At 37.3% G+C, this 8,686-nt stretch overlaps 1 long non-coding RNA gene across 1 annotated transcript; it reads right to left on the reverse strand.

The window, feature by feature from the left end:
* Positions 7,644-8,008, reverse strand: LOC109131428. Its single transcript, XR_002037068.1, has 3 exons — positions 7,982-8,008; positions 7,868-7,890; positions 7,644-7,661 (listed from the first exon to the last, which is right to left on the reverse strand). It is a non-coding gene; the product is annotated as an uncharacterized LOC109131428 (long non-coding RNA).

An 8,686-nucleotide genomic window follows, 5' to 3' on the forward strand; every position in this document is an offset into this window, starting at 1 on the left:
CTCAGTTCTTTCACAGAAGCTCTCGCTCTCTGGTTTGAGGGTCTGCAGCGTGCTCGTTTGCGAGGAAGGAGAGGAGGGGTTTATATATGGAAACCCTTTTGACCTAGCTTCCCAGACCTGCCCGATGGTCCACTCGATGGGGTACACGAGGATGAAGTCGGGTTACTCCTTGGATAGATCTTCGGGTTGTTCTTCCGGCTCTTGGATCCTCCTCGATCGTGTTGGGGTTCGGACTTGTTCTTCCAGCTCGATGGCTCCTTCGGGTACATGCTCGGGTTTGTCCTTTTTCCCCCATTTTAGGCTCTTAAGCACCTGTTTTCATCCAAAATATGCAAATGCAAAAATGCAACACCCTAAATGGCCTAAAAGTGAATTCCTACAGTTAATGACCTAAAGATGCTAAGTTAAGGGTATGAACAATGCAAAATATGGACAAAAAAGAATCCTAAAAACATGTAAACTAGAGAGTTATCAATTTCTTTCAATTATTGAATGAAATATTCTTTAGTTATACTAATGACAATTTCATGTAAATAATATAGTAAGAGAATGAAAACTAATATGGGATATGAAGCGTGAGTATTTTATATAGGAGATACGAGAAGGTATTTTATTAAGGAGAATTCTATTAATTTGGATATTATTAGTTTTTTTAAGTTATATATGTGTCCGTAATTGATGGAGAAATAAAACTACAAAATTGATTCGTGAGGGAGAAGACTATAATTGGTCATTAGATCCCTTATATATATATTTTGTAGTTATGGTATTATATCACTGGATTTTATAAATTTTAATTGGTCATTAGATCCCTATATATCTCAGCTATTGGTATAATATTATTACTTGTTTTCATTTTTATTGGACTGGATTTTCTAAATTTTAAGATTTCTGTAAAAACACTATAGCTACATATTTATATATAATGTTTAACTACATAGCTATCCAAATTAAAGTATATATTAATGTCATTTTAGTTCGTGATCATATGTTTTTTTGGGCAAATATAGAATTTATAGGAGCAAAATATTGTGTAATTTAAAATAAATTAAACAGTATGGGAGTAGACAAAAATATATATATGTATATATATATATATATAGCAGTGACAGTTTTATGTAATTTTATGGAATACTAAGGGTGAACAATAAATTGGGTACGGAGCTCTCTGGCGACAACACGTCAGCTTTTTCTCCAGAATACTTCTCTTTTAATATATAGGGGAAATCCTGCGTCAGCTGCATGAACTGCACCCCCATCCAATCGTGCCTCTTGGGAAAAGTACTTGCAATTGAACTCCTCCATGAAGTCAGCCCAAGTCATGTCCTTCTGCACTCTCCTAACAGTCACCGACCTCTACCACACATAAGCGTCGTCTGCCAGGTGACGGACCCCTATGTCCACTTGATACTCCTCAAAACACCTGACAGACTGGAAGTTGTGTACCAGCCTCGTCCTCCAAGCAGCAGCCACTGTAGGGTCGATAACCGATCCTACCCATCTCCCGTAGCATACCGATGTACTGAGAGTGAGCACCCGCTTCAATATCCCTCAGCTGCTGCACCTCCTCCGCAATTGGCGGCACCACCGGAGCCTGCATCGGGACAGCTCCCGTCAACCGCTCCAGCACCTGCGTCAACAAGTTTGTAATGCGGTCATCTCGACCAGGGGAGCACCCACTGCAACTCCCACACCCAGAAGTCTAGCACCACCGGCCAACTCGGCACCTACAAATCACCACATGATATTTCTCTATATTTTATCCTCACTCGCACAGTTTCGACAATCACTTTCCGGAAGGTCATCTATTCTGAGACTACTCCAATTCAAGCACGTCTAATTCTGGAATTCTCTCCGGACCCTTGACCGAAAAGATAAATGCACTTTGATAACATAAATGGTCAAATTAATTTTTTTAAATCTCTCCAAACTGAAATGTCACAAAATTAAATGTCAAAAAAATCAAAACTTAGTTTTGATTGAATTTGCAGCTTTGATTTTTTTTTCTCTAACTTTAATCTCACGATAAATTAATATTGAAACAGATAATTTAATACGTAAATTATGATCTGAATCGGTGTGATATATATATATATATATATATATATGTACAATGTTTCTTAAATTTAATTTATTTGTGTTATTCAATTAAAGTTGTCGAATAAAAATAGGATCCAATTATAAAACAGTAAGCGGTCCAACTACAGCATTTTAATAATTTAAACATAATGAAAAACCAAAAGCATAAACTATAATTTAACTGAAATCGGCATAGAAGCACATGGGAGCGGTGATTGGTTTCTGACCGGCTCGCTATTCCAATAAATGCAAACTGTATTTTTAAGGTTGCAACTAAGACTAAACAATTGTAAATGCCATAATATCAAGTATATGTAGTTTGAACGAAATGAAAACAAATACATTCAATGAAGAATAATGTTTTAGACGCGGTTCCACCTTGACTTCCTTATCCAACAACACCTTTACACTTTGTTGCTTTTAGTCGTCTTCACTTTGATTTGAGGGAAGGATCAAGCAATGAAGATTATAATGCCACACCATTGTCTTTCTCTTAAACTAGTCAATTTCATTTATATTTTAGAAAGTGTTTACGTTTCTGATCATTCAGGGCTTAACCACTACGTCAATATCATCAAAAATTATATACACAGTATAATTTCTATAAATTAATATTCGATAAATAGATATATTTTTTTGTTCTCAAAATATTTTTTGATTCAGTTCTTTTATATCAATAAACTAATAATTTTATAAATTAATAAAATATCATAATTTCGACGTTGTTAACTCACAAAAGTTTTACTGTATATTGTGAGAGTATTAATCCTATCAGCATATGCTTGTATTTTTCACAATCAAATTGTGTGCATTATTTCGTTATCTACACACAGTCAATAGAATGATACTTAATAATAGAAATAATTAACACTAGTAAAAATAGAGCCTATAGCCATGGAATATTTTGTGGAGAAGGTCTCATTTTTGTGGCTATATGATCACACAGACACGAGAAGACACGGAAAAAAATCGTGTTTATACGATCGTGGACTAAAATATTTTATGGCTTTTCGTGACGTTATAGTCACGATTTTGACACGCGTATTTCATGACATTAATTGCCACAGAATAGTCAGGCAAATTTTTGTGGTCAGTTAGCCACGATTCAGTTCTTGTCTATTCAGTGACTAAGTAGACACGAAGCACTTGTGTCTAAACGATGGCTTTTTCTAACCACGAACCACCGTGACCTGGTGATTGTGATGAATTTAGGAATTGAAACCTACATCCCAAAATTCTATAATTTGAAACGTGAAATACAAATTCTAAAATCTGAAACGTGAAATATAAAACCTATAATACACTACCATAGATTTCCAAAGTTTTACAAAAAGATCAATGAGATTCCAAAAAACTTACAAAAGGTGATTAAGTATTACGAAAGATGCAATTATTTTGTGAAGCAAGCTAAAAATACAAGATACACAATAAAGTAAGAGACACACCGCTTATCTAAGTGCTTGTAAAGTAAAGTCACGAGTAGCACACCATTGTTCAAAGTCAGCTTTTTGATCTCGAGTCATAGGTGGAGTCGAGGTCGAGGCAGTGTTAGGCATTGCGACATTCAGGACAGTGGGATTAATAGGTGTTGCAGTAGGATCAGAAGGTTGTGTGATATGATCCTCCCAAGGATTCGGCACCTTCGAGTTGGTTCATAGAGACACCTTGATTCTAAAGACGACGAAGCCTCAAGAATAAGGATGGTGGAATGAATGGTCGCACAAGAGTTGCGGAAAGACTCTTGATATACCGGTTTGATCTTTCAGCCTCACACCAAAAAGATCGGATCTCTCAGCCTCGCACCAAGGAGATCGGGGTTTTGACTATCGGAATCACACCAAGTAGTCGGTTTTGATTGTTGGAATCACACCAAGCAATCGGTTTTGTTCACAAAGAACAGAAGAGAATCACTCTCAAAAAGAAAAGGTTTTGATAAAAAGTTGGATTGTTGATTATTTCTTTACTCTTACATGAGTTTATATAAGATAAGAAAACTTGGTAACAAAGCCAAGTATTATTCTTGAAACTAAAAACAATAAAGATAGATAGTTGAATGAAGATTCAACTCTTGAATTTTGTCTTCCCAAGGTTTCCTTCCCAAGGTGAGTTGAACTCCAATTTTCGTCACTTCTCTTTGACCACAAAATAAAGTGATTATTTTGGGCTTTCTTGGACTTGAATTAGGCTCAAACTGGGCTGGACTTGATAGGTATCATCCCCAAAATAATTTCCCATGCTCTCTTTTGCCATAAGTTCTTGTATTAGCCCATTAAGTACCTCCTTGATCTTTTTAACTCTCTTTGACTCCTTGATCCAATTTGCTGATGAGAAACAGCATGGGCTGTATCATTTCTTCATCTTGGGCTTAGTAGAAAACAACTCCTGGTTGCCAAACATAATTCTGGAAGCTCTTAAACCAACTGGACCTGAAACTCATCAAGTTAAGAAATAGATCCACCTCCTTTGGCAAATGGGACGTAACTCTGTGGTTTGTTGGCCAAATCTTGTGTTCTTGAGCTTGTTGGAAACATAAGAGATCCATTGAGATCCTCCAGTTGATTTCGTGTCCAAATTGATTCTGAGTTGGTCTGTGTAACACGATCTTTGGCTCAGACGCGAAAATGGAACTAGGACAGATCCACTGACTTGAAATATCCATATCTTTCAAGTATGAACTGATTTTAACGTGCTTCCAATTCTCAGTGGTTCTAGGATGGATCAAGATTTCAGAACAGTTTTGTTCATAGCTTGAGTACTTCTGGCTTGGTCGGAATCCTCCTTTGAATGCTCGTAGGTCTAAGTCGCGTAGCCATGAGTTCACCTGATTTGTAAAATGAATAACTCCTTCACCTAAACTCTGATTGGACTGATTCAACTTCGAGATATGCTCTAGATGAGGTAAGAATGCATCCCAAATAGCATTATGGTAGGAAGAGTTGATCTTTGACTTCGTTCGTGTTGAGCAAGACTCAAGGGTCGTCTTGGATGGTCTCATGATCATATCATACCCCTCCTCTTGAAAAAGTTTCGTCCTCGAAACTGTAAGACTTTGGGTTGGAGAGTGTTGAAGTGACTCTGGTGGCTTACCATGAGGAAGATTTGCACAGTTTATAGTGAGATCTTTCTTGGTTCCTACAAAATCAACAACTTGCTCTATCTTGCTTGACGATAAATGTAATGTTGGCTTTTCTCTCCTTGTTGGTTCATCAGATGAATCATCCATACTATCAAGGTTGTTGATGATAATGCCTTTCTTCGCGGCTTCCTCACTCTGATCTTTGCTGATCTCTTTGTGCTTTGGTTCCTCGGCTTCTGTTTGCTCACTCGGTGATTTTGCTATTTCTAACAGATTTTTCTGAACCAACAACTCCTTGTGCTCCTTTGGTGATGGTAACGAAACAAAAGCAGCTTTCTCTTCTTTAAAAACAAGAGATGTCCTTTCTCGTTGGTAACTTGGTGTGACAGTAGACGCTCCATCAGTTGGTCTAGAAGGCCTCCTTAGAATATGATTTGAACCAAGATGGTGATGGTTGGGAACATATCGTTTCCTCAAAATAGACTTCAATTCTTCCCAAGTCTCAATAGGGTGTTCTCCATTTCTCCTCCTGCTTATCACCAACTGATCCCACCAAGTAATGGCATAATCACACAATCCAGTGACTGCAACTTGTACCTTCTTCATTTCGCAATAGTTTTGATAACTAAAAACCGACTCAATCTTTTTCTCCCACTCTAGGTATGCATCTGGATCATTCCTGCCTTGAAAGGTAGGAATCTCCAACTTATTACCTCCAATGTTTTCATAAGTTTGATCCATGCCATCTCTGTGTTGTGGCCTCCTATGGCTTGTTCTTGATGATTGAGTAGTGTAATAATCGTCAACCCTTAATACTCTAAGTTGATCTCTTTCTCTTCTATGCTGCAACATTTGTGGTTGTCTTTGTTATGCCTCCACTTGTACTTCATCCAACCTCTTGTAGATTGCACTCATCTCAACCCTCATCAACCGTCGCATCTCTCCCATAAGTGCTTGAACTTGTGGATCATTAGACATTTTTTTCTTCTTTTTTTTTTTGCTTTTTTTTTTGCCTTTTTTTTTCTTCTCTGTTTTTTCTTTTTTTTTTCTTTTTTCTTTCTTTTTCTTTTTTTTTTCTTCCTTCTTTTTTTTTCTCGTTTTATTTTTTTTTGCCTTTTTTTTTTTAAATAAAATAAATAGAAATAGAAGATGAAAAGATGAGAAGATGAAAATAAAGAAGATGGAAAGATAGAAAGATGATAGATAGAAGATTGAAAGATAGAAAATGATAGGAAGAAGATGAACGGTTAGAAGATGATAGAATGATAGAATACCAAACTCAAGGGTGTGCTCTGATACCACTTGATATGATCCTCCCAAGGATTCGGCACCTTCGAGTTGGTTGATAGAGACACCTTGATTCTAAAGACGACGAAGCCTCAAGAATAAGGATGGTGGAATGAATGGTCGCACAAGAGTTGCGGAAAGACTCTTGATATACCGGTTTGATCTTTCAGCCTCACACCAAAAAGATCGGATCTCTCAGCCTCGCACCAAGGAGATCGGGGTTTTGACTATCGGAATCACACCAAGTAGTCGGTTTTGATTGTTGGAATCACACCAAGCAATCGGTTTTGTTCACAAAGAACAGAAGAGAATCACTCTCAAAAAGAAAAGGTTTTGATAAAAAGTTGGATGATTATTTCAATGATCTTACATGAGTTTATATAGGATAAGAAAACTTGGTAACAAAGCCAAGTATTAACTAGTCTTAAAACTAAAAAAAACAATTAAGATAGATGGTTGAATGAAGACCCAATTCTTGTGCATGTATCCCTTCCTCCAAAGTGACTCTAGGTGCATGTATCTCAATTTTCGTCACTCTTCTTTGACCACAAAATAAAGTGATTATTTTGGGCTTTCTTGGACTTGAATTAGGTTCAAAGTGGGCTGGACTTGATAGGTATCATCCCCAATAGATTTTTCAATGCTCTCTTTGACCATAAGCTCTTGAATAAGCCCATTTAGTGCATCCTTTAGCTTTTTAGCTTTTGCTCTAGTCATTGGTCCTTCCGGTACAAGCAATGGTTCCTCAGCAACAAGCTCCTGAGGTTCAAGCTCAGCTACATGTTCCTCAGCTTCAAACTNTTTTCCACTACGACTGTAGTAATCTTCAGCTCCTCCTCTTGGCATTCTTAACTCCTCCTCTACTCTCCTCTGTTGATTAGGCAANGCCCATCCATGATCACATCATTGTGTATGATTAACATGTTGGAGGGTAGCAGAATTCACCCCAAGAGCCTGTAGAATCACATTTAGTGAAGCTCGTGTTGCAACCATCTCGTCCTTGAACTCACTCTTCAAGGCAATCATATCATCTTTGAGTGTCTTCATGTCAGTCTTGAGCGTTTCAACATTATTGTTGACAGTTTCAGAGTTCTTACCCAAACCAGAGATACGTAAGTCCATGTCGAGGTTGCGTTGAAGAGAAGGTCTTAGAAGGATCAAAATCCCGGTATTGACCACTGCCTATTCCATAATTGCGTCATTTGCTTGACTTACCCCGCTGTGAATGGATATAAAACCAAATTAATATAAACCAACAATCAAAGACAAACATTCATATCAAAAGTCAAAAACAACTAGTCACAACAAAAGCTAAATTAAAATAATGAACATTCTCTTATGGATTGTGAATGAAAACGTGCAGACATCATACACCTACAAAACATCATCCACATAATACAAAAGTGAAAGTTATTTGAAGAGTACCTTGACTCCCAATAGAAGTTTTGCTACAATATTAAAAGAAGACATTAGTATTTGTGAGTAAGTGAACTTAGTTATGTAGAGTAAAAAAAAGTAGTATAAATTTTGAACACTTACCACAAAAGATTGCCACCAGTTAGTTTTTCTCTCTTGAGGAACAAATTTCCACCTTGACTTTGGTCCCATGTAGTTGCCTTGCCAAGTTATCCGGATTAATCCATGGACACAGGGGTCTATACCGAACCCGACAGAAAAAATTAAGAATTAAAGACAAAGAAGATTATACATTCATGATATACACATTAATAGAATTTTGCTAACTAATAACCATAAAGCGCCATTGATTTTTCTTGGATGGAGGTGTGGTTGGGCATCTCTTGAGGCAGTATGTAGTAGTGCCTCTTCGATTCTATGAGCGTAGTTGTTTGCGGCTGAAGATGTTGCGCTTGCAGATCCAATAGCTCTTGGAAGCATGGAAGGACCTGGAGGAATGGGAGAGCCCAAAGGTGAAGACCTTGCAGGCCTTCTCTATTGCATATCTGCAAACAAAGCAGAACATATACATTGAAAGGGGATCTGAAGAATAGACCCAAAAACCTAAACGTTTATACATTGAAATAGGATCTGAAGGAACTCATATCGAGAAGAGAAGAAAAAGATTTATACGGTAGATTTAAATTGGAAGGCCGTGTGCGACGACGGTCGGAGGCTTTGCCTGACGGAGTTATCGCGATTCGAATTGGAGAAACCCTAAATGTTTCTAAAGTGTGTTTTGTTGAGTGAGAGATTTGAGAATGAGATATTTTTTTTTTTAAGTGTTAA

The sequence above is a fragment of the Camelina sativa genome, chromosome 3, assembly GCF_000633955.1.
Source record: "Camelina sativa cultivar DH55 chromosome 3, Cs, whole genome shotgun sequence".
Taxonomy (NCBI): domain Eukaryota; kingdom Viridiplantae; phylum Streptophyta; class Magnoliopsida; order Brassicales; family Brassicaceae; genus Camelina; species Camelina sativa.